This window comes from Hemicordylus capensis, chromosome 1 (assembly GCF_027244095.1).
Source record: "Hemicordylus capensis ecotype Gifberg chromosome 1, rHemCap1.1.pri, whole genome shotgun sequence".
Lineage (NCBI taxonomy): Eukaryota > Metazoa > Chordata > Lepidosauria > Squamata > Cordylidae > Hemicordylus > Hemicordylus capensis.
Genome location: NC_069657.1, coordinates 47,980,016 through 48,005,129, shown reverse-complemented (window position 1 = coordinate 48,005,129; position 25,114 = coordinate 47,980,016). Strand labels below are relative to the sequence as shown.

General features: G+C 46.6%; 1 long non-coding RNA gene across 3 annotated transcripts; it reads right to left on the bottom strand.

The window, feature by feature from the left end:
- Positions 1-3,791: 3,791 nt before the first annotated feature.
- Positions 3,792-20,311, bottom strand: LOC128340178 (uncharacterized). Of its 3 annotated transcripts, XR_008313508.1 has the most exons (5): positions 18,845-19,146; positions 10,114-10,282; positions 8,314-8,377; positions 4,945-5,050; positions 3,792-4,057 (listed from the first exon to the last, which is right to left on the bottom strand). It is a non-coding gene; the product is annotated as an uncharacterized LOC128340178 (long non-coding RNA). The 3 variants fall into 3 exon arrangements; XR_008313507.1 differs by lacking the exons at positions 3,792-4,057; positions 4,945-5,050; positions 18,845-19,146 and adding an exon at positions 20,049-20,311 and having other exon boundaries at positions 8,209-8,377; XR_008313506.1 differs by lacking the exons at positions 3,792-4,057; positions 4,945-5,050 and having other exon boundaries at positions 8,209-8,377.
- Between the last annotated feature and the right edge of the window lie 4,803 nt (positions 20,312-25,114).

The following is a 25,114-nucleotide window of genomic DNA, read 5'->3' as shown; positions in this document are numbered from 1 at the left end:
GCAGTATAGAAATGTAAAAAATTAAAATAAAAACAATTTTAGAAAATTAAAATTAAATTGTGTATGTATGCAGGTATTTTGTGGCAGTTCAGAGTCAAGCCTTCTCTGTTAAGACTAAAAGAACAGCCCTGCTGGATCAGGCCCAAGGCCTATCTAGTCCAGCATCCTGTTTCATACAGTGGCCCACCAGATGCCTCTGAGAAGCCCACAGGCAAGAGGTGAGGGCATGCTCTCTCTCCTGCTGTCACTCCCCTGGTATTTAGAGGCATCTTGCCTCTGTGGCTGGAGGTGGCCTATAGCCACCAGACTAATAGCCATTGATAGGCCTGTCCTCCATGAAATTGTCTAAGCCCCTTTTAAAGCCATCCAAGCTAGTGGCCATCACCACATCCCGTGACAGATAATTCCATAGATTAATTATGCGCTGTTTGAAAAAGTACTTCCTTTTCTTGGTCCTTTTTTTGTTTTGTTTTGGGAGCATTTTCCAAAGTTGCCCCAAGCTTTACAATGTGCTCCTGGCCAAGATATGAGGTTTTCCCTTTCTGCTGGAGAGCTTTAAATACTCATCTTTTTAACCAGGTATTTTAATGATTGGTCTTGATCTGTTTTAATTGGTTCTGTTTTTATTTCTGTTTTTAAATTGTTTAATTGGTTTGGAAACTGCCTAGAGATGTTTGATTAGGCTGTATGAATAAATGTCATGAATAAATAAATGCATAAATTGTGATGAACAAATATTCAGACTAGGCTTGGGCTCAATGTAGCTTCAGCCCTTGAATCAAGTGTCAGGACCTTCCCATGCCCAGACCTAGAACTGAACAAAATCTCCTTAGAGTAAGAGGAGGAGGAGGACCCCACCACTAGCACCAGTAAGTTCTGGGATAAAAGACAGGCAGCATTCCCTGACAAGAACCCTGAGGCAACTACCTAAGAGGTTTCTCTATCCAGTGGTGGCTGTGGTGTGGGCTGTAGCACCGGGAGGGAATAGGAGCCCGTATTCTCACGGGCAGCTCCCGCCCCCAATGACAGTGGCATGCTCCCTGCCTCCGTCACTTCTGAGGCTGCCTCGCTCACCCCTTCTTCTCCCTGCAGCCGGTGGCTGCACTCACCTCCTCATCACTCCTCATCACCACTCACCTCCTCATCACTCCTCATCACCACTCACCTCCTCATCACTCCTCATCACCACTCACCTCATCACCACTCACCTCCTCATCACTCCTCATCACCACTCACCTCCTCATCATGGGCACAAAGTGGATCCCCCGATGTGGCGGCCAGCTCCCTGCCGAAGCCACCCATGGGGAGGCTGCCTTGTCCCCGCCATTCAGCTGGCCTCTGTGCATGTGCGGCGGCCATTTAAGTGGTCGGCATGGCACTTGGCTGCTGTGCCAGCCACTAAAATGGCCGCCATGCGTGTGCATCAGCCAGCCAAGTGGGGTAGGTGGCTCATTGGTCATGGTGGATGCCAAGTGGTGGTGGGAGCTTTTACCGGGACTTAAAGGTGTATACTCTGCCTTCCGCTCTGCCCCCCCACCACCACCCCAGCCTCCACCAGTCACCAGCCACTGTCTATTTCTGAGGAATCTGATAGAGTGGGGGGCTTTGATGCACCCCAGCTGGTCACTCCTTAACATTTCCTGCACGCCAGACCCTCCACAATTTCTCTCAGTACACCACCAGCAGAGACAGCAATGAGTTCCAGGGCAGACCAGGAGGCATTATTCAAATCTGGCAGCATGAGGTGTATGTTCTGTCTTTGAGCCCTCCTCAGGAGGAGGAATGGTGAGCCTGAAATGAAGGTCCCATTGATGCTCCAGGAAGGGGTGGCGCATCAGGCAGGAATGGCCAGTGATGGCAGCGCCCGGGAGCGGGGGCAGTGAGAGACACCTTTAAGGTGATAATAAGCTGGTGCTTACCATTGTGTAAGAGCACCTGCAAGTGATGGTGCTCCACATGCAATCCTGCCTAGGGCGGTGTGCTCCACCTGGCATCCAGCGGGGCCACGGCATCGCCCTAGCCTCTGTGTGTGCGTGGAGCCTCCGCACAAACGCAGAGACTCGGGCCACGCCGCAACCTCGCCGGAGGCCAAGCGGAGTGCCACCACCTCGCACAGGATTGTGGGTGGAGTACTGCAGCTTGCAGGTGCAGCTTACACGATGGTAAGCACCTGCTTATTACCTCCTTAAAGGTGCCTCTCGCTCACCAGCCTCACTTGACCTCCGAGCCAGCTGTAAAGACGCTTCCTTTCTGCCTATGTATCCTTGGTGCCACACTATCCTTCTGTTAAGCTCCAGTGCTGACTCTTTGGATGGACAGTGCCTCTGCTGCTTCAGTAACCTGGCCAGGCCCTGCGCCTTACCCTGCAGAAGAGCTCCCTGGCTTCCTTAGGAAGACTAATGCTGCCTTCGCACATAACGCCAAACTGCAGGTTGATGAACCTGAGGTTAATAATCCCTGAACCCAGGAACCCTCCTGCAAACAATCTTACAACCCGGGCTGGGCAACCTCTGGTTTTAGGGTTCCACAGAGGCCACATCCCAGCAAGCTCTGTAGCAAGGTGTCAGCACATCAGCAGGTTCCACACCCCAAAGGTTTCACTCCCAAAACCTCCCCGCAGTTCCACTCCCCAAACCGTGAATTGAACCTTGGGTTTGTAGTGAGTTTCACTGCTCGTACTCAGGTTTGGAGGCTCCATTGTGCCAAACGAATTCTGCCACTGTCATAACCGGGGATTTGTGCTGTGGCTACTGAAACCATAGAGAGGGCGGCTTAAACCAGCCCAGAAATGCAACAGCTCTATGCCTGAAATGCTTCTCGCTGGCTGCCTCTCTGAGCACTTGCCCCCCGCACCCGTCTCCACACTCCTCCAGCCTGGCAACATGGATACTACATTGCTGCATCCCAAGCTTCAAAGCATGTCAAAGGGGAAAGCTGCATTGGGGGATGCCCACTCTCCTCTTTGTCCCATGTTCCCCCCTTTGGCAATCTGCAGGAAAGGGAGATTGGATGACAAGATGGGCACTTTGCGGAGAGGTCTCCACACTAAAGTATAAAGTGATGGAGAAGTATTTGCACAAGCACATTGAGTCCCAGTGGCACCATAAACTAGGCAACCTGGTTGTTTCCCAACAAACATAACACATGCCAGGGGAGTGATACCCGGGATCTGGGTTGAAAAGTAGCCCCTAGAATTCTTGAGTGGCTTCGCTCTATTTTTTGTACAAATTACTAGGGGAATGGGGGCCCCGCCCATTCCCCTTGGATGCAAGCATGCACTCTATGGCATTACCCATGAGAAGAACTGTCCATCTGAAGCATTATTCAATCCAGTCATAGGAGAGATTCTTCCTGTGTGGTGATGATGGGTAATGCTCCAGAGCAGACCACTCTTGTGGGTGGTCCTCCCCCTGATCCCACTCCGTACCCCTGAGCTACAACTGAAAATTCCTTAGGAAGGATTTAAAGAAAATGATGTCAATTTAAGACTAATCTGTGATATATTTTATTGTAATTGTTGTTATTTATTAGCTTCCAGGAGAAGGGACTCATTTCATCATATGTTAGGTTTGAAAGCACAGTGGAAAACCAGCTGATCAAAAAGAAACACCCCAAACCTCTTTAAGGAGTAGTAACAATACCTTTTAAGCAGAGTCTTTGTGGTGTATAAGAAAGCCATAGTGCCTACTGAGGCATTGGGAAATACAATCACACTTTGGGATGAATTCCTGTTTAGTGGTTTTGCACTCTAGGTATCCAACCTGAGTTAATCTTCTTGAGTCCAGTTTATTTATTTATTGTAACCATTACTTTTATTTTAAAAATCCCAAAGCGCTTTACAATATAATTAAAACAATGTACAATTAAAATATTAAATATAAAAATAATATATCTCTATTTAAAAGCCTATATAAAACAGTAACACAAAAAAACACAAAGCAGTCCAGATTTTTTTGAAAATGTATGTGTCTGCAGGTCACTCCAAGCTTCCTGGTGCTTCCCACTCCCCTGAAGACACTCTAGTTGTCCATCCATAAGGATTATAATGTCTCCAGGTCTTGGGGAACAGGTATAAGAGAGATACATACATGTATACATACATACATACATACATATCTATAAGCAAAATTAAAAAATACTGCACTTAGGGAACACTGGCTGATGCACAGTACTTACAGGTACAGAAGATACTGGCACCATAACCACTGCTGAAGTCTTAGAAGCAGCAGGGCCACTGAGAAAACCAGCAGTGTTCTCACTAAAGCACTCCTGTATTTTTTCCAATTTTTGCAAATGAAAATAAATACAGTAGCGCTTGTAGTGCTACCAGCACTTCTTTCAGCAGCCCCACGCTTCTGGGTCTGGGTCTTCATCATTGGTAGTGCCGATGTTTCTGTTCCCATAACTACTGTGCATCATGTCAGCCACTGTTAGGATGAGGGCATTAGTACTGTGCATCATGTCAGCCACTGTTATCACGAGGGCAAAGCCTGCCTCAGGCCTTTACTGACAGGGGAGTAAAGCTGCTGAAGTCCCACGGCTGCTGAAGTCCCAGAAGCAGCAGGGCCATTGAGAAAACCAGTGGTAGCGCTAAAGTAAAAGGTACTTTATACTTGCAAGATACGGACCATTCTTTGGCCACCATCATATTCACCATAATGGCTGACTTTAATTGTTAAATACAGACCACCACATTTTTTCGCTAGTGATTGATGTGGATTTGCTATTACTGTACAGTGCTGACCTTTCTTTTCTTTTCTTTTTTCTTTTGGCCCATTGCATGTACTCCATTTTGGACAGTTGTCAGCTGCCACATGGAAGAAATCCTCTCTCCCTGGGGCATGTGTATCATTTGTGTGAACCAAGGAGGCAAGGCATTTCATTTATCCCTTATTATGATGCACAGAGCAGGGAGAGATGAATTCATCACTCCCTGAATCCTACCTGTAACAGATTCAATGGTGGTGGTGGGTCTCTTCCCCAGGCCCTTTGGAGGAGCAGGGAAAGTACATCCAGCCCCACCACCTTGTTGGCCTTTCTTTATTTGTTCCTGAAAAACACAATCAATAGCTTTAGATTGATTAAGTGCATTTGCAAACTCCCTCATCTGGAATGTGGCTTGGGACGTGGCGGTTAGTATTCCCACAAGACGATGGCCCATGGAGAGAAAAATCAATGACCGCAACCTTTGTGGCCTTTGGCTGAGGGTATTGCTCATTTCCATGTTGCATTTTAAAAATGTGTTTGGTAGCCAGGTTAATTTGTTTAAATGATCTTTTGTGAGTGGTATTATGGACTGAAGGCTTGCTTTTGTTAGCCCCTCTTGGGACCATGTGAGTTGAGCTGACATATGTGTTACCATTTATCACATTCAGACTTAATATTTATCACCCAGAACTTTCTGCAGGGTCAAAGTCAGCGGTCGGCAGGGTTGGGAGGCTGCGAGGACCCCCTGCTAATCCCTGAGACCACCTTCGTGCCCAGTGCACAGAGGATGGGGATGAGGCCATAGCTCAGTGGCAGAGTATCTTCTTTGCATGCAGAAGGTCCCAGGTTCAATCGCTGGTTTGAATATTTGAGGGGGAAAACATTCAAGCAGGTTTTATGAGCTGGCATAATGTGCAATATTATGTCGGCCTAATAACATTGCAGGCAGGCAAGTTGCACCAATGTTGTACAAGAGTAAACCCATTATTTCAAATGGGCTTGCCCTCATGTATAAATTTTGTGGACATTTTGCATTTGTGCAACTTGCTATACTGACATGCTGTTACACAGTAAGTAAGCCAATGTATTCATGGCAAAATACAAAATGTTGGTTATTACCTATAAAGTCCTAAATGACTTGGGCCCAAGGTGTCTAAGAGAATGCCTTCTTCATTATGAACCCCGCCACCAATTAATCATCAGAGGAGGTTCATTTGCTTGGAATCAGTAAGATTTGGTCTGCAGAGAGGAGAGCTGGTCTTGTGGTAGCAAGCATGACTTGTCCCCTTAGCTAAGCAGGGTCCTCCCTGGTTGTATATGTGTAGGAGACTTGACATGTGAGCACTGTAAGATATTCCCCTCAGGGGATGGAGCCGCTTTGGGAAGAGCAGAAGGTTCCAAGTTCCCTCCCTGGCATCTCCAAGATAGGGCTGAGAGAGATTCCTGCCTGCAACCTTGGAGAAGCCGCTGCCAGTTTGTGTAGACAATACTGAGCTAGATAGACCTATGGTCTGACTCAGTATATAGCAACTTCCCATGTTCCTATGTTCCTATGAAATTGAATCCAAACAAGATACAGGTACTCGTTGTGGGAAGCCGGAATTTAGGAAGTGGTTTAGCTCTCCACAAGTGGAAGTGGTTTAGGCAGAGCATAGAGTCCACAAACTATATATCAAAATGGAGCAATTGAGACCCTGAGGTGGTCTCCATTGCTCTAACCCCTTGGGGAGGTATGCTTCTTGAAATATGTTAAAGGTTTATATAATGACTGAGTTTCATTTCTCAGAAGATCAAGACATTTGAGTACGCTGACTGGTGTCAATTGACAAGATCCATGTCCACTGGCACGTGATAAAGGACTATCTTGAAACAGAGGTCACCTGGTCACCGTAGTATATGGACTTCTTCACTCATATTTTCACCTCATGGGCTCCATTGCTTTATTTTGATATACAGTTTGTGGACTCTTATCTATGTTTATTTCTACTATGGATTCCATTGGTTCTTGTGTGTGTTGAAAATACAATTGTTCTATCTATATTCATTAACTGATCTATACTGAATACATTTTCCAGCATAGTAACTCTCTATCTGGTTATTCCTTTCTTCCTCACTGGACAGTTTGGTGGGGGATCTTTTTGGTTCTTCTTGTGGTATAAAAGTAAGAGCTGCATCATCTCTGAGGGCCTTCAAAAGAGCAATGAAGACACACCTGTTCAGTCAGGCTTTCAGCTGCTTTTTAAAACCTGATTTTAAATTATAATATGTTTATCTGTTTTAACAGTTGATTTTTAAGTTCATAGCTTTTTTAAAAATTAGCTGTGAGCTGCCTTGAGAGCTGGTTATAGGCAATATAAAAAATTGCTAGATAGACTGATGTTTTATTCTGCTGCTGGCTCTTTGTTGCTTTTCTCTCTTTTATAATGGGATTGCTTGTTCATTGTGGACCATCTTGTAGAAATGAATTTTTACCAAAGCAGTATAAAAATGTTTTAAATAAATAAATAAATAGTTGCCGAATACTGGAGAATGTCACCGAGACTTAAAGATATCTAATACCTGAGCGCTGCCTAGACTTCTACAATCTCGATGCAAGGCTCAGTGTCATTGCCTTTACACTATCTGTGGCAGTCACCTTCCCCTTATCAGTTCCTACTAATTAAAAGATCAGGAGATCTGGAAGGTCACCCTGAGGGACAGGTTGTTACCAGCAAGTACAGTGCTTGGCATAAGAGCGAGATATCCCAGGCCTCTTCCTTAGGCATGTGTGAACCTCACAACTTCATCAGAAATTCAAATGTATTGTATGTGTTGTGGAGCAAAAGGTGGCCCTGACAATGCACATAACTCTAAGACTCTAAGCAGGTCAGGCACTTCTGCCACAGAAAACAGTATTTTCTTTTGCCATTTAATTCAGTACCCATTGTTGCCTTCACTGTGTTCTGGAGTATGCTCTCCACAAAAGTAGTCATGTTTAGGAGCGTAAAGGTGAAGTGTGCCGTCAAGTCAGTTTTGACTCCTGGCAACCACAGAGCCATGTGGTTTTCTTGGTTTATTATTGGGGTTTATTATTGCCATCTACCTCGCAGTATGAGATGATGCCTTTCAGCATCTTCCTATATCGCTGCTGCCCAATATAGGTTTTTCCATGAGTTTAATGGTTGAATGGAGATTCAAACTTGGGTCTTCCCAGTCCTAGTCCAACACGCTAACCACTATGCTATCTTCACACTAATGGGATGGATCCCAGAACTGGGCTGTTTGAATGTGAACCCGTAGGCAATACTGAGTATCCTGGTCCAGATTCCAAGATACTTTACTCTTAAGTAGCTAGAAAGTGCAGAATTGCTTGCAGCCATCACACACACTAGGCATGCACATTCATTTTTAAATTAAATGTGAATGAAAATGAATGTGTCCCATTTGTTTTGTTTTGAAAATGAATGAAAAATCAAAATGAATGAAACCAATGACATCCATTTTGTTTCAATTAATTTCCATTAGTTTTTATTGGAGAGCTGAGGAACCTTAGAATAGTCTGTGCACTGTGTACAGGTCGCTTAAAGCTTGCAGCGTAGGAGGGAAGAAGGCAGTGAAACAGTTTACCTTTTAAATTGCCTGGGAAATGGGAGCCCTTATTCCATCAGTCTGAAATTTGTCAGGTCCGATCCTTTGAAAGAGTCATAGAATGTCATGTCAATAGGATGGAAAACAACACTAAGTTAGATTCACAAGAATAGCAACTGGCTACTAATTGGAGGGCTAAAGGTATATCCACTACTAGTATAACCCAAGCTGCTCTTAATGGCATAAAATGAAACTGAGCCTATATGCAGAATTCTACTTGTGTCCAACACTTCTGTCCACTGCATCCTAAGGTAAAACTGCCTAGGGATAAGTGTTTTGGGGTGATATTTTGGTGGCAAAACAAACAAACAAACAAACACAAAACAATGTGTTACCTTAATCGCACGTTTGACCCTGACTTTTATTCTTTAAATAGGCGCCCATGAGAGCTTCCCTTGAAGCAAGTAGGAGGGAAGAAGGCTGATCTGGATCAAGACCATGGTGGGTACACATGGTCTCCCCATGCCACCCTCCCTCTGATCTGGATCAGGGCCCTTTGGAGCTACGATTTAGAGAATAAGGATATAACACAATAGTAACACAATGCAGAGCTGGTCTTAAAATGAAAACCACGCAGCCTTCAAGGAGACCTGCAAGCACAACATGAACAGATGACTGAACGGCATCGTTCAGGGGCTCTTGTTCTTCCACTCCCTTCCCAGCTTGTGAGAAACAAGAGCTTGTTATCTAACAGGGAGAGGGGATGAATTAACATAACCACTTCTCCACACAGCAATTAGCAAATGAAATCAAAACAAGGGAAATGTCCTCCATTTATCTCTTCCTGCCAAAGAGCACCTGACTGCCATATAATCCACAGCAATTAGCCAAATAATAGGACAGTGGGAGATTTATCATGATGCAGGAATTAGGGAGGGCACGATTAATGTACTGTACATGAGCCTACATTGCAGAGCTGGGGGTGGTGGGGAGGGACAGGGATACTTGGGTGTCTGATGTCGAATGCCTTTGTTTAAGGGCCAAACTAGAACCTTGCCATGGATCCATTGCAACAGAAATATACGGGCTGGGATGGGGTGTCTGCGGGAGAGAATCTTTGAGCAGGAAATAGTACAGAAGTGCCCACCCATTACTAGGGATGTGCACGGAACTGCGGTGCGGCAGAGCGAAGGTGATGGGGGTGCCACTTTAAGAGCAGGGGAGGGTACACTTGTCCTTCTCGCCGCTTTCCAGGGCCCAAAGGTCCGAGGGTAAGAACGCCTCCGGGTAGGAGTTCCCCTGACTTTCTAGCCACCCCCAAATGGGTGTGTGAACAAGCACATTGTCTGGCTCACTCTAGCTAATCTGGCCAGGAAGCCTTAATCCTGACTTCACAATATGCATGGGGACTGGTTAGTTAATTTATTATTATTAATAATAATAATAATAATAATAATAATAATAATAATAATAATAAAAAACAACTTTGTTTTCCTTGGCACAACAAATTGTTCTCTGGGCGGCTCACAACACAGGATTAAAACACACAGTTAAAACATTAAGTAATAAGACATTACATCATAACAGACAAAAAGGGAGAAAAGAAAATACAATACAAAGCAGTTTAAAAATTCATTTTAAAATTAGTTAAAAATCAAATCAGTTCTGAAAATCAGAATTTAAAAGGCCTGGGTGAACAAAAAGGTCTTTACCTGGCATCTAAAAGAACAATGTGATCAAGCCAGGTTGTTACTCATTGGTGATTAAAAAAAACACACTCTGCACATACTCAAGAGCACTCTATTATTATTTCTCATACCCAGAGCTCCCCTCACTTACATTCTGCATTCTATCACAAAGCCCTGGCATTGGAAATATGTCCAGATGGGGCTAAGCATTGATGAGGCCAGTCTCAAATAAAGCCAGTCTCTTCCAAAGTCAAGGAAAAGGTTGCCTGAGCCTTTCATTCTTGGTCCAGGGTTAGGAATCAGCAGGCAAAACAGAGTAACTTTAAAATAACAGAGAGAATGAGGTTCATAATTAATAAGTTGTTAGTGATGCATACAGGTACTGACTTATGCTTAATCATAAATCTTTTAGCCCTTCAAGCATCTAGGGTGTTTTTAGATGATTTTTCAAAACTAATTTTCTATTTAGTGCCTTCTCAGCACTAAATTCAACAGCAGTGGCACTATTGCCACCTCATTCAGCAGACAGGAAGGATGGAAGATATTCTAGCTGCACATCCAGACTAGTGTTGTGCTAGCAATATGCTGCTCTGCTAACACAAGGATGTAGCTCGCACTAGCAAAAGATGTCGACACATTGCACAGACAACATGTTGCACAGCATCCCAAAGTCAGTAGGTATTAAAGGACTTGGAAAGGCACCACATTTAGAAAAAACAGCCTGCAATTCTCAAGGAGCCATTGAAAACATTCAAACATTAGCACCAAGTCGGCAAATGATAAAAGCAAAAGGGAACAGAATATCACAGTGCTGAGTTGCATGCACCTAAATGGAACAAGTATCTAAATGTGATTCAATGCTTGAATTGCAGGGAAGTCCACGTTCTTTACCTTTTGAGATACCACCCCCCTACTGTTTCTGTAAGGCTATGGGGGCATGATTTGGCTGAAACTGGGGGGAGTCAGAGAATAGGACTTCTGGCTTTATTCAAGGTCCTCTTATCTGCCCTCTCCCAGTAATACACTAGATGAGTTCTGGCATTTATCAGAACTGTTCTGTTCTGGCATTTATCAGAACCCTGTTTAGGAACATAGGAGCTGCCATATACTGAGTCAGACAATTGGTCTATCTAGCTCAGTATTGTCTTCACAGACTGGCAGCGGCTTCTCCAAGGTTGCAGGCAGGAATCTCTCTCAGCCCTATCTTGGAGAATTCAGGGAGGGAACTTGAAACCTTCTGCTCTTCCCAGAGCGGCTCCATCCCCTTAGGGATGGGAATATCTTACAGTGCTCACACTTCCAGTCTCCCATTCATATGCAACCAGGGCAGACCCTGCTTAGCTAAGGGGGAAAGTCATGCTTGCTACCACAAGACCAGTTCTCCTTAGCCCTGCTTAGCATTATCCATTTAGTGGAGGGGGCAAATTCCCAGAAATAGGATTCCAAAATAATTAATAGTTAACTTTGTTCTCTACACAGATGGCAGGTAGCAGAGCATGCTCATGGTTGCAGTAGATTATATAATCCATTCTGAATTCCACAATCAGTTTTAGAGTTAGGCTGGGCAGAAGAAATTTTAGATTGTGGAAACAAGATGGCAGCAATGGCCCTGCCAAAATTTGATGATATAGAAGCACTTGGTTCCAGCTGTATGATGGGACTACCCTGGAGTGATCTGAAGACTGTGCTGAATTTTTATCTCAAAAGTAAAAATGGCACTTAACAGCTACTGGAAATCATGCAATTCCTCTAGTGTCATCTGACTCACTGTCAACATAGCTATAATATTTTCTAGAATTTTTTTTTTTTAAATTATAAGCTTATTGAAATTTAAAAAGCAGAGCATTTCATTCCTAAACATAGGAAGCTGCCTTATACTCAGTTAGACCATTGATCCATCTAGTTCAGTATTGTCTGTACTGACTGGCAGTGGCTCTCCAAGGTTTCAGGCAGGAGTCTTTCCTAGCCCTGCCTGGGAGTTATTTGCACATGGCTTCATGCCGCAGGGTAAATGTTGAGCGAAGCCACTTCGAATCACACTCACGGCATTGAGGGAAGCAGCCCCTCCCTTCTGCTCTTGGCTTTTGTTTTGATGCAAGTTCACATGGCATGCCTCCATGTTTTCCTTCTAGCAGTGGATGGGGGGGAGAGCTTTCGAAAGAGCTATATCTGCATTTGTAAAAAGAGTATCCTTCTTATCATGCTAATAATTCGTCAGTGCCTCTCCCTATTTGCTGCAGCGTTTTCAGAAAAAGTAGCTTAAAACCAGCATTTTTTAAAACCCGGAAATACACTGAGATAAGCTAGAATTCGCTTATTCTAACCTGATTTGTGTGTGGAGTGGGTCCAAGGATCTCGAAGGGACTTTGGGGTAAGTTTGGCTGGTGTGTGAATGCACACACACTCTCCCGAAGGAGATTCGGGGTAACAGGCCTCTCTGTAAAGCAGCCTCCGGGAGATGCCAGGGACTGAACCTGGGGCCTTCTGCATTCAAAACAGGGGCTCTGCCATGGGACTATGCTCCCATCCCTGTTCAACATGCTTCTAAACCCAATGGCACTATTCAACCCAATGTCATGGAGAGCCCCCGGAAGCTGGAATCCAGCCCCGAGAATTCCAGCCCCCGGAAGCTGGAACCCAATGTCATGAACCCAAAGTCATGGAGCTATGCTCCCACCCCTGTTCAACATCCTTCTGAACCCAATGGCACTATCCAACCAAGCCATGTTGGTACAGATGTGTAAGAACACAATTTTCCAAAAGATGTTTGGAAAACAGCCAGCTTTCACAATCAGCGGATGTACTCCAAATAAACCAGTGTGAGACGGTAGCAAGTTCCCCGCAGAACTATGAGGGGGTGAATTTCTGCCTAGAAAGTTGTGTCAGATCCAGTAGGGTATAAGGAAGTGAGGGGTGAGAAGGATGCTTCAAGAGTCGGCCTAGAGATGGATGGATTTCTTAAGCAACCCAGACAAAAACAGGCGATCCAGGCAAACACCCGGAAATAGACAGTGCTGTGGAAAAAGCGAGCCAAGAGCGATCCTGCTGGGCATGGGGTGGAAAGCGGAACTTACAGCTATGAGGAGATTGACTTTAAGGCGACCTTCAGTGGAACTCCTTAGCAGTGTATGCCAGGCAATCGCTGGTAAATCTTTATTAATTTTAATTGGCGGCGCCCATTTATAAGAACCATTAAAAAGGATAAATCGAGCCCATCCGGCGTAATGTCTTTTGTTAATTAGTTTGTCAGCACTGTTTTAATATCCCCTAATGACTTCATATTTCAGGCCTGACATTAAAGGAGACGCTGTGAGAAAGGAAATGGTCTTATCACTGTGTACCTTTTCTCTTTTTTTTGAACAAAAAGTGTCCTTCCAGGACTGACCAAGGTTAGGTGTCATTAACTCAGAAGCAGGTACGGTGGAATTCAGAGGGACACTCCTACTTGAGCCAAATTCCTCCTGTCACACACAGGTCAGGGTGTCAGACATTTCTCTGTGTGAAGTTTTCGTTCTTTTTTAACCCAGGTTGCCTGGACAACAGAGTTGCTAGAGAAAATCGAGGGAGAGGAGAGCTGGTCTTGTGGTAGCAAGCCTGACTTGTCCCCTTAGCTAAGCAGGGTCTACCCTGGTTGCATTTGAATGGGAGACCACATGTGTGAGCACTGCAAGATATTCCCCTCAGGGGATGAAGCCGCTCTGGGAAGAGCAGAAGGTTTCAAGTTCCCTCCCTGGCATCTCTAAGATAGGGCTGAGAAAGATTCCTGCCTGCAACCTTGGAGAAGCCGCTGCCAGTCTGTGTAGACAATATTGAGCTAGATGGACCTATGGTCTGACAGAATATGGCAGCTTCTTATGTTCCTATCCCTTTGGACTACTGGAGGTCTTAATCTTGGCTTTTCATCGAATCGCTGCCTTCCACTCTTGTTGGATGCCTTGATACTTAACCACTTAGAATTAAGTGACCTGCAAAAAAAAAAAAAGCCTACACACAACATACTTGTTCTTGGAGGACACATTTGTGCCCAATTTTAATCCACAGTGAAACGTAGGGGAAAGATTCCTTTCCTGTAGGGCTGATTCCTTGTCATTAGTGAGGAAAACAATGGCAAGGAAAACATTCCACCATAAAGAAAACAGGGGCACTTGGGATTCACATTCCAGCCCAGTAAAGAAGAAAAGGGACCAGAATCCATAACTTTTCAGATAGCTATTGGAATTTTTGCTACAAGTCATACAATACCTAATCAACATTCAATGAGTTCCAAAGAGACATATGACAACCCCATAATGCAAAGTGCAGAAAACTCTGGCATGGGAGTAGATGCTCTTCATTACTATACACTTCACTTATCCTCCATAATGGTTGCATCAGAGGCAGATCAGACAATGAGACCCCGCTCCACTTGGCCAGCTGGGAAGAACCTCTATTTGGCTCCACCCCTTCCAGTAGGGATGTGTACGAATCGTGATTCAAAGCACAATTCGTAGCACATCCCTGACACCTTTAAAACAAAGCAGAGCAGGTGCATATCTGCTCCTCCACCGCTTGCTGCCACTTCCACTATCGGGGCACTCCTCCCACCTATCTTTGCACACCAGCAGCGCTCTCCCTCGGCTGCCCTTGTGCAACAGTGGTGCACACATGGCCTCCACGCATGTGCAGCTACCATTTGCATGGTCTGCATGATCAGCCAGTGTCACATAAGGACAGCTAGGGGAGAGTGCCACCAATATGTGAAGATAGCTGGTGGGGGGTGGGGGTGGATGCTACTGATACAGGGAAGTGGCGGCGAACAGCAGAGGAGGAGGTATGCATCTGCTCTCCTCCACATCTGCTCTCCTCTGTTTTAAAGGTGCCAGGAATATGCTTCAAATTGCGATTTGTGTCCTTCCCTACCTTCCAGATCTATTGAACTATATATTGTAGTGTTCTTCATTGTAAGGCCCAGGGGCCAGTGGCAGCCCACATATAGGAGAGGAGAGCTGGTCCTGTGGTAGCAAGCATGACGTGTCCCCTTAGCTAAGCAGGGTCCACCCTGGTTGCATATGAATGGGAGACTTGATGTGTGAGCACTATAAGATATTCCCCTCAGGGGATGGAGCTGCTCTGGGAAGAGCAGAAGGTTCCAAGTTCCCTCCCTGGCATCTCCAAGATAGGGCTGAGAGAGATTCCTGCCTGCAACCTTGGAGAAGCCGCTGCCAGTCTGTGAAGAAAATACTGAGCTAGATAGATAGACCAATTGTCTGACTCAGTATATGGCAGCTCCTATGTTCCTCTGTGTAGACAATACTGCACTAGATGGACCTATGGTCTGATTCAGTATATGGCAGCTTCCTATGTTCCTATGTTCCACATCAACCCTAAGTGTGGCCCTCTGATTGATGGTTGATTGGGTCTGTATGGTGCTTCCGCCCAAGCGGAATGCTCTGCACAGTCCCCCTGGCACCATGCAGAGATAACCATTTGCACCATGCAGTGCTGTGCTGTGTCCTGTCCTGGGTGGGGGGCACCTTTAAGGGAAATGGAGCCCTCTCGAGCTGCTGCACCACCTTAGAAAGCATGCAGAGAGTGCTAGGAAGTGCAGCCCTTCACAGCACCTTCTTCCTAGAATTCTTAAGATGGGGCTCCATCTCTCTTAAAGGGCCCTGCCAGCACCGAGAAAAGCACAGTGCCGGACAGATGGTCAGCACAGTAGGAAATGGCTCTCATGTGGAAGTGGGTGGTCCTCCCCCCCCCCCAAAAAAAGAAAAGGTGGCCCACACTTGAAAAATAGTGAAGATGACTGACCTATTGTGATATAGATATGAAGTCTGTGGGCCATCACTCAGTGGAGAGAGCACTAGTCCAGTGGCGGCATGCAGTAGCATGAGTGGTAACATGCAGATGCCCCCAGGTTTCATCCCTGGCATCTCCCCTTCAAGATATCTCAGGTAACAGGGCTGAGAAAGACCTATTTTTGAGACCCCAGAGAGCTGTTGTCAGCTGGTGTGAACAATAGTGGGCCAGGTGGTCTAGTGATTTGATTCCGTATAAGGTGGTTTTGTATGTTCATACCAAAAGTAGGAGCTGGCAAGTCACGAGAACCCAACCATTAACCAGGTAGTCTTCAAGCAGATATTACTCTCCTAGCCTCAACCCTCTCAGCTTAATGGATAATAAGACTTACAGTGCATTGCTGGGTCACCAAGATAATAGATGTGGAATAGTTTAAACATCTGAATTGCACCATGAAGTGCTATGGTAGGAAGGGGCCTTGGTGAAGTCCTTAGCCAAAATCAATTGTGTATTTTAAAGTGCTTCATGATATTTCCCCGCAAGTGAATGTAGATTAGCACCATTCACATGTCAACACACCAGACAGTGTGCTGAGAAGACACTTCCAGCTTCTCGGCACATGATGCTGCCCCATGCTGATCTGCAACTACAGGTGGCCCTCATTGGAGAGGAGAGCTGGTCCTGTGGTAGCAAGCATGACTTGTCCCCATAGCTAAGCAGGGTCTGCCCTGGTTGCATCTGAATGGGAGACTTGATGTGTGAGCACTGCAAGATATTCCCCTCAGGGGATGAAGCCGCTCTGGGAAGAGCAAATGACCAAATGCTTATTTAGATTTTAGAATACATGTTTGGACAAAGCATTGTTCTTGTTTTAAATTTTGTGCAGCATTTGAGTATATACTATAACATGTAAACTAAACAATGATCATATCATTTCAAGTCTGTCCCTCACTCATTCAGTGCTAGTTCTACCAAATACAACCACATGCTCTGTGGTTGCCCGGGTGCTTTCCAGATTAGACTCTGGAATGGGGTCACATAATATCTTGGAAGTGTGCTTCTGCACTTCCTGTGTCGTGACACCACAGTCCCTACCCAGACAGCAGGGTGCCGTTCACATTTCCAATGCCTTGTTTCAAATTTAATCGCTGCGATATAGAGCTAGGATGTAAATCTGGTGTGAAAAGGTTGCTGGTTTTTTGGGTTGTTAGTTTCCATGAGACTGCTCCCCCTGCTGTTTACATTTCAAATGCAACTTGCCTGAACAGAGGCATTTTTCTGCTGCTGACCAGCTAGTCTGACTGGAAAGCACCCAGGAGTCTACACAGACTCACATTTTACCTTTTATCCCTGTTAACTGAGCAAGGAGGCACCTTTTAAAGTGGTAGCTCTCTTCTATTTATCAAGGGGAGAGCAGCTGTCCCTATCCAGCCCCAACACAGCTTCCTTTCAGTGGTTGTTTCTGGGGTGTTTCTTGTTAGATTGTGAGCCCTTTGGGGACAGGGAACCATCTCCCCACACCAAGTAAATCGCTTGAGAACTTTTGTTGTTAAAAATGGGATATACATATTTGTATTAGGTAGGGTTGCCCAACTTCGGCCCTCCTGCAGATGTTGGCCTACAATTCCCATAATCCCTGACTGTTGGCCACTGTGGCTGGGGATTATGGGAGTTGTAGTCCAAGAACAGCTGGGGGGCCGAAGTTCAGCAAGCCTGGTATTAGGAATAATAATAGTTTGTAATAAGAATCCTTTTACACACATACTTGCTTCTCTCAGAAGTGCAAGCTTGGGTTTTTCATTCCTCTCGCCCTGCGTGCAGCACAAGGGCAGCCCTTCCATGAGGCGAGGTAACACAATTGCCTCAGGTAACAGATTATCAGAGCACCACAGAGGTGGCAAGATTCCCTTCTGCCCCTGCTTTAAAAAAAAAAAAAAGGAAGGAAGAGAACCAGGGGCGTAGCAAGGTTGGAGTGGGCCCAGAGACAAGATTTTAAAATGGGGCCCCCCCACTCAAAGTCCGGGGCCTCCGCACACCCCAGGCCCCCAAGGATTTAAGTCTGATATTCCAAAATAAGTATGCTGCCTGCAAATACATTTCACTGAATACACACACAAACACATCACAATATATAGTGATATACATTGAGTACTATACATTTGTATTACTTTTAATGCCTAGAACACACTAGAAAGATGAATTATTAAAATGGTCCCCTCGCTGCAGATTAGCAAAGGAGACTTTCAACCATGCAGGGTGAGCCTATGTTTGTTTTCCCAGAATTCTGAACAAATTCAGTCAAGTTTGATTGCAGGAGGTTTTTCACAGGAGGCTTTTAAAGCCCTTTAAGACACATCTCCTCTGGAATGGAGGTGCTGCATTCACATGTTGGCCAGATTTACCCTGAAGTCCCTGCAAGTTATTGGGGAGCAGTTCACACACAAGAAAAATAAAATAAAAGCACCACACATGCTTCACAGTTCTCACTCAGACCTTCTGGGTTGCAAAACAACTTGAACATAAGTGCATTTATAAATGAACTAGTATTTTTAAGCCCGTTATAATAACGGGCGCTAGCTTCCCCCCCCCCTTTCTTACTTCTCCGTCTCTCTTGCCCCCTTTTTTTCTTGTTTTGCTCTTCTTTCTCCCTTATTTAGTTTTTACATACTTATGAGGCTATTTTTTGAGTAAATAATATTCTTTATTGGTGCCACATGGTCTCTCTATTATGAGAAGTTTTTTTTCCCCTTCAAGTTTCATAAATTTGTGTTGGGCCTTGGAATTAGTTACGTCATGGTTCAACTACAATTTACATGGTGATGTTTTTTTGTCCCTTTTGTTTTTTCGACCTTTTTCAAGGCTTATTTTAAAAATAACTTTATCTTATTGATGAGCAAGCAGTGCTCTAAGCAGTGCATCTCCCCTCAACGTCTTTTTGTCTGTTTTTCTGGCCAGCAGTCGTGGAGGGGTAAAGAGTGGGTGCTTTGTAATTTCTCCTGTACTCGCGATCTGAGGTGATTTCTGGTGGCAACCCCTAATGCACTGAGGACAAAACTCAAAGGAGGGTGGGGAGGGGTAGAGAAAAGGCTTCCCTTAACACTCACACAAAGCGATTTTCTAGCAGTTCGGAGAGAGAGCCAGCATTTGAAGCAGACGTGTGCGCAGCACTCAACAGGGAGGGAAGGAGGTGATCACCAGATTCTCCTCCTCCGTGCGGGGCTATCGCTCTGCTGAGAAGAGGATGGAAGTGGGGCTGGGAGCCTCTCACTTCCCTCAAACCCAAGGATGAGTTGAGCGGAAGCCAAGGGACAGCCCCGCCCCCTTTCCTGCACGGAACAACCATGCGCTCCCAGCTTTGGCTGTCGCTGCCTGTGGCTGCTGTGCCTGCTTGGAGAGACCACGCCAGGTGCTGTTTTCTCCTCTTGCAGGTTTTACCCCAGTAGCAGGCTCGGACTGGCTTACCAGGCAGCAGAGCAAACTCCTGGTGCCCCCCCCACGTATGGTCTCTCTTGCCCCCTCCCCCCCCCCGCCCTTGGCTGTGGGCGGGGAGTTCTTCCTGCTCCGGTTTAGAACGGAAGGGGGGGCGGGCAACAATATATTTTTTATATTTATAGTGTTGGCTCCTGGGTGGCCGGGCGGGCGGGGGGCGTTGGATCTGGCTCTGTGTGTCATGCTTCATGTCACTTTTTGTGTTGGGCATCGTGCGGCTGGTTCCCAGAAATTGCTGCCCATTGTAGTTCTTGTTGCTGTTCTCCTTGTTCTGCCGTTCCGGGGCCGCCGCCGCTGTTTCTTCTCTCCCCACGTCCGGACTGAGTGCCGCCCCCGCCGCCCATAGTGCCGCCCGCCCCCTCCGACTCTCCCTTCCTTGAGGCCGGTCCGGACCCTATGCCGCTGCCTCTGCTATCCTTGTGGCCCTCTCGCCGTGGCGGCTGCCGCCACCATCGGGGCCAGTTGCCCCGCCGGGCCTCGCCAGCACTCTTTTCCCGCGCATGCCCAGAACGGCCCAAAAAGACACGGGCAGCACGGCCGCATGCTGAAGGGTTTTATGGTATAGGATGAATGAATAAATAAAATTAATAAAATACTGTTCCAGAAGTTTTTGCAATTTTCTGCCATGAAACAAGCCACTTATAGGACTTTTTAGATAGTTTTTTTTAAGTCAGCAAATTTTCCAAGCTGTTTCAAAATAAATATTCAGAGACTTCTCAGTCCCTCCCCCACCCCCATATCCAAGCCCTATGGCAAGCGGATCCCTATATATGGGGGGGGGGCGGGAAAGGTAACCACAAAAAGGAGTTCACACTCTACCTGGCAAATGCTGGTCTGGGTTAGGCAGGGCAGCAAGGGGTCTTCTGCTGCAGAGAACACTCTGGCTGCCTCCTCCTTCCTGGCTTGCTTGGGCCCTACTCGAGTTCAGGCTTCACTGCGGCCTACACGGAGGCCTCCGTGGAAGCCCCGCCCACCCGCCGATCAGCTGAGAGGCGGGAGAAAAGGAGCTCTTTGCAGCTTGCCTGCTGCTTCGATTGCGGCCAGCAGAACAAGCAGGAGAGACGGCGAAGAGGGCAAGTGGCTGAGAGGCTATGGGGCTGGGCAGGGGGCAATGGGGAGTCGCATGAGGTGCCCCTGGGGTGCCCCTCCAGGCAGTGGGGCCCCCAGACAACTGTCTCCCCTTGCCCTATCATTGTTACGCGCCTGAAGAGAACCCCTCCAAGGAAGGTTACATTTGGGACCCTCCCTCAGGTACACAAAGCCCTTGAGCCAACGCTGATGCATCATTATGCTGTAAAACCTGGAGGTAATCATGAGTATACACACACAACATGAAACAACCGACTTCCACTCCCTTAGAAACTATTGATGCTGTTCACATCCACAGCAAAGACCGGGCGATGCTGCCTTTGCCCGATCTTTGCTCTGTGTGTGAACGGTCCCGACAGCAGCACAGTGGCAAACCTGCCTCCGGAGCCCACCTTTAAAATGAGGTTAAGGGAGCAAATGCTCTCTTAGCCCCATTTTGCTGATTGTCTGCCAGCCCTGATGGCTTGCAGCCGGGGCTGGGAGGCTGCAGGGATCCCCATAACAGACTGTGCGCGTCCCAGTCCCAACCCTCTGGTGCTGCCAGGGAGGGATGGAGTCGGTGTGGGCACACGATCTGTATGCACAGCACAGACGGGGCAATCATCTGTGGGGGACATAAGGTTTTACAGCCTTCCTCCCCGTGTGCCCCAAGCCCTTCCTCACGGATCTTGAGAAAAGGCACAGAGTCTGTCTCCAGCCTTAGTAAAATGCACATATGTTTTTAAAGGAGTAACTCTGTAAAGACCCGGCATTTTCAGAAGTGCTCCACCACCTCACTTGTTTAGCAACTTGGACACATAAGAGCTAAGAGGAAGCAGTATTTAAAAATGTTCCGACTGCAGCAAGATACAGTTAGTATCACAGCAGCTGATGTTGGCTGCTGTGAACATAATCATAAACTGGAGGCAAAGAAAAAGTTGATTAATATTGTTCCAAACAGCTCCGAGAGCTGCCCAAACACTGCAAAATAAGATTTATTAAATAATTTATGAGAATAAAATCCACTCACATTCATTAAAACGACGCTTTGATGAATATTATTCAATCTGTTCTAATCAATGACAACATACTCTCTGCAGAAGGGAGGCGCTTTGCTGCCGCCACCAGCTACACGGACCAACAAAGCCAGAACTTTGTAAATTGAAACTCTATCTAATTAAATTGAAGCACTTTGCTGCAATCTAGACAAGCACATTATTTATAAATCCACTTGAAAGGGAGGGGGGAAACGATCAAGTCTCCTGCTTACCTTTCGATAGTAAATGAAGTTCTAGATGACTGCCCCCAAAGACTGACTCCCCCTCCCCTTAAAATCCTAAACAAAAATGTGACTGGCCAATATCCGGATTGACCTTCTACCGACATGCCAGGCAGGGCCTTTTAAAGACTCTCAGGAGCCCCAAGGTCAGAATGCTCATTCGAACCCTCCTCTTTCTTCTCCCTAGCTGACATACTGCACAGCATCAAGCACACAGTGGAACATAACAACTGTGCAGCTGTGCAAGTGCTGTTGCACAAATGCAAGAATTGTGCAGAGTTGCACGACAGTGTGTCCATCACATACAGAGGTCATTCTCATGACCAAAGTGTGGAGGGCTGGTGGGGGAGGCAGGAGCCTACCTGTCTTCCCTCACACAATCTGAGCCTGATCAGGGCTCCGTGGCCCACATGCCCAGGCGAATGGCACAGCGGGAGTTGGGGCAGGAGGAAGGAAGCCAGACCACTAGGAATCCCACAATACCCACGTGAGCAGTGCGGTGCATTGGGAATGTTTCTGCTGCCGGGCTGCTCCTTTCCCCTGGCTCTATGGCAAAGATGGCTGGCAGCAGCCCAATCACCCACACAACTTGGGAGTAAGGTAGGAGGTGCCTCACTATTAGCCTGGGTAGAAAAGCAGAGGTATCTGAAGAAGGAGCCGTGGGATCAGGAGCAATCCCAGCAGTTCTCGTGACCAGCCTGGCCCACCCTAGCCCTGTCGTACCTGAATTGGGCTGGTCATGAGAAAGACCTTGTCGTGTAATAGTGCTCTTGCACAATTGTGCACCCGTTACATCCCATCACGTATCTAGCGTTATGCAGTATGTTAGCCACTGCGTCCTATGTCAATGTAAAGTGTGCCATCGAGGAGGTGTTGACTTCTGGTGACCACAGAGCCCTGTGGTTGTCTTTGGTAGAATACAGGAGAGGTTTACCATTGCCATCTCCCACGCAGTGTGAGATGATGACTTTAAGCATCTTCCTATATTGCTGCTGCCCGATGTAGGTGTTTCCCATAGTCAGGGAAACATACCAGCGGGGATTTGAACGGGCAACCCCTGGCTTGCTAGTCAAGTCATTTCCCTGCTAGTATCCCCACATATTGAAAAAAACTCTTGATACTGGGGTTATACTTTCACTCATTAGTTTTACTGCCTCTGAACATTTCCAATACTGAACCATACTTGGGTTGCACACCCTGGCCCCCCCTACAGGGCAATTGCCCCACTTGCCCTCCCCCCGGAAAGGCCCTAATGCCAGATTTTTCCATTGCATAAGAAGGGGGTGTCCCTCTCCAGCTGCTTGTACCTCCCAGAACTATGTCCCTGAGAGTTGGGCAAGCCAGGTTGTAAATTGCCCCTTACACAACAGATACACCTGGCACATCACTAAGTGAGTCGGGATGTTGGCCACTGTTTTAACAGGCTACACAACACGGGGGAAGATAAGAAAACAGAAACTGAGCACACAACTCAACACATGCTGTTGTGCCTTTATTCCATGAAACTCTGATTACAAAAAACACCACCTTCATTCTCTGTACCGAATTTCAAAGCAGTAAAAAAGATCACACATTTCCCCTCTAAAACGCATCATTCCCAAGTGTTCAGCTACAGAGGACTAACCCACTCCAAGAGACACAACAAGATCAGATAGGCCAGACGTTAGAGTTACTCTGCACAATAGCATAATTGAAGAGAGCAGGGAGGCTGGGAAAGTATAGTGTTGCCACAGCTGTGGAGGGCAGTGGAAGAAAAGCCCGGAGCAACAGAGGATAATGGCTGATCTGGCAAAAGACGGAATCTTCCTCAGCCAGATCTGGAGTGGAAAGAGTTGTGATCACTGAGAAGAGGATGCACAGGCCAGGCCTATCCTGTTCTAGGCCAAGCCAGAGCAGGGATTCACACAGACAGTTCCAAGGAGAAGCAGAGCGGGCTCTCAGCCAGCCCCACAGGAACCCAAAATCAGTTCTACAACATGCTATTTCAACAGCTTAGTGGCTTTTATGGCTGCTGCTCAGGCAGAGTGAATTGGGCCTGACCCATCTCCCTGGGGAAGGCTCAGTTTCTTAAGGGGGCTTTGTCTGATTTTCTGACTTTTTAAGTGCCAGCTCCGGCAGCACCACAGGCTCTACTAGGAGGACTGGCAGGTCCTCAGGGGACTCCTCTGAGTCAGAGAATGAAAGCAGGGCTGTGTTCTTGGGTTGAGGAGGTAAGAGTGATGGCTTGGGTTCCCCAGGCTCTCCTGGTGGGGATGAGTGGGTTCTGCTGACACAGGGTCTACCTGGCCCTGGAGTCTTCCCACTCTCTCACCCCTTGTCTGTCTTGTCCTCCAGTGGTGGGGAGTTCCAGAGGCAGGGTCATGACAAAGCTTTGAATTCATTTGGAATCTCATTTGGGCCAGAGCTCAGTGGATCTGCTTTGCATGCAGAAGGTCCTCCCAGGTTCAATCCCTGGCTTCTCCAGGTGGGGCCGGAGACTCCTGCCTGAAACTTTGGAGAAGCCGCTGCCAGTCAGTACAGACAGTTCTCAGCTGGATGGACCAATGGTCTGACCAGGTCTAAGGCAGTTCTGATCTTTTGGAGTATTATCCAATCCAATCAGGGAAACTATGACCCATTTTCTGCTGCTGCTTTTATACTAGTTTTATTGTATTTTTGATAGTATGTTTTTTTAATTGTTTTTGAATTATGCTTGTTTACTCTAAGCCACTTTGTGCTTGTTTTAAACATGGAAGGGTGTTTAAATAATCTAAACCAATAAACATGCACACACCCCAGATGGCAGATGAGCATGCCCTTCCAGTTACACAAAAGAAGGAACTGAGGAGTGATTGCTGTGAGAAAGGGGTAGCCTGACAGCTCTATTAAAGTGCTAGTTCATACTTCTTTAATGTTACAGCCACAAGCCAAAACTAATTAAAGTGCTATATTAACTGTTATGCAATAGAACCAACAAGCATTCAACACTGGAAGGATCAAAGAACAGTGAAATGGGGGAATCTCTTTTTAAAAATTCCACAGATTGTGTTGGCATGATGGGGAGGAAATCTTGGCACTGGTGATGTCATTGGCAGATAGCAAACCATTGGAGGGGCTGCTTCTGTAGGCTGACATCTTTGCCGCCAGCCAGCCCCACTCCCAGTCCATCTGCAGTTCCTTCTTCACCACCACCACCCTGAAGAGAAGAGCCTGGAACCTGGAGCTTTCCCAGACAGCAGGCTTCACTGCAGGTTTACTGCAAGGCTTTTATGCGAGATATAAATTGGGCTACATTCTAACGTGCAGTGAAAAAGCCAAATTATGTGTGAAGTGCTCTCTGATATCTCGCAGGGACTTTGGGATAAATCTGGCCAGAATGTGAACATACCCCCTCCATTCCAGAGGAAATGCGGGCTACAAGCCGGGTGGGGGGAATTTCGGGGCAATCGCCCTGTTCAAGCAGTTTATGAAGTCTGTACGCCTGGCACAGCATTCCAAAGAGCACACCTGTAAGCGCCACCTATGCTGGTGCATGCTGAAACAACCCCGCCCCGCCCCC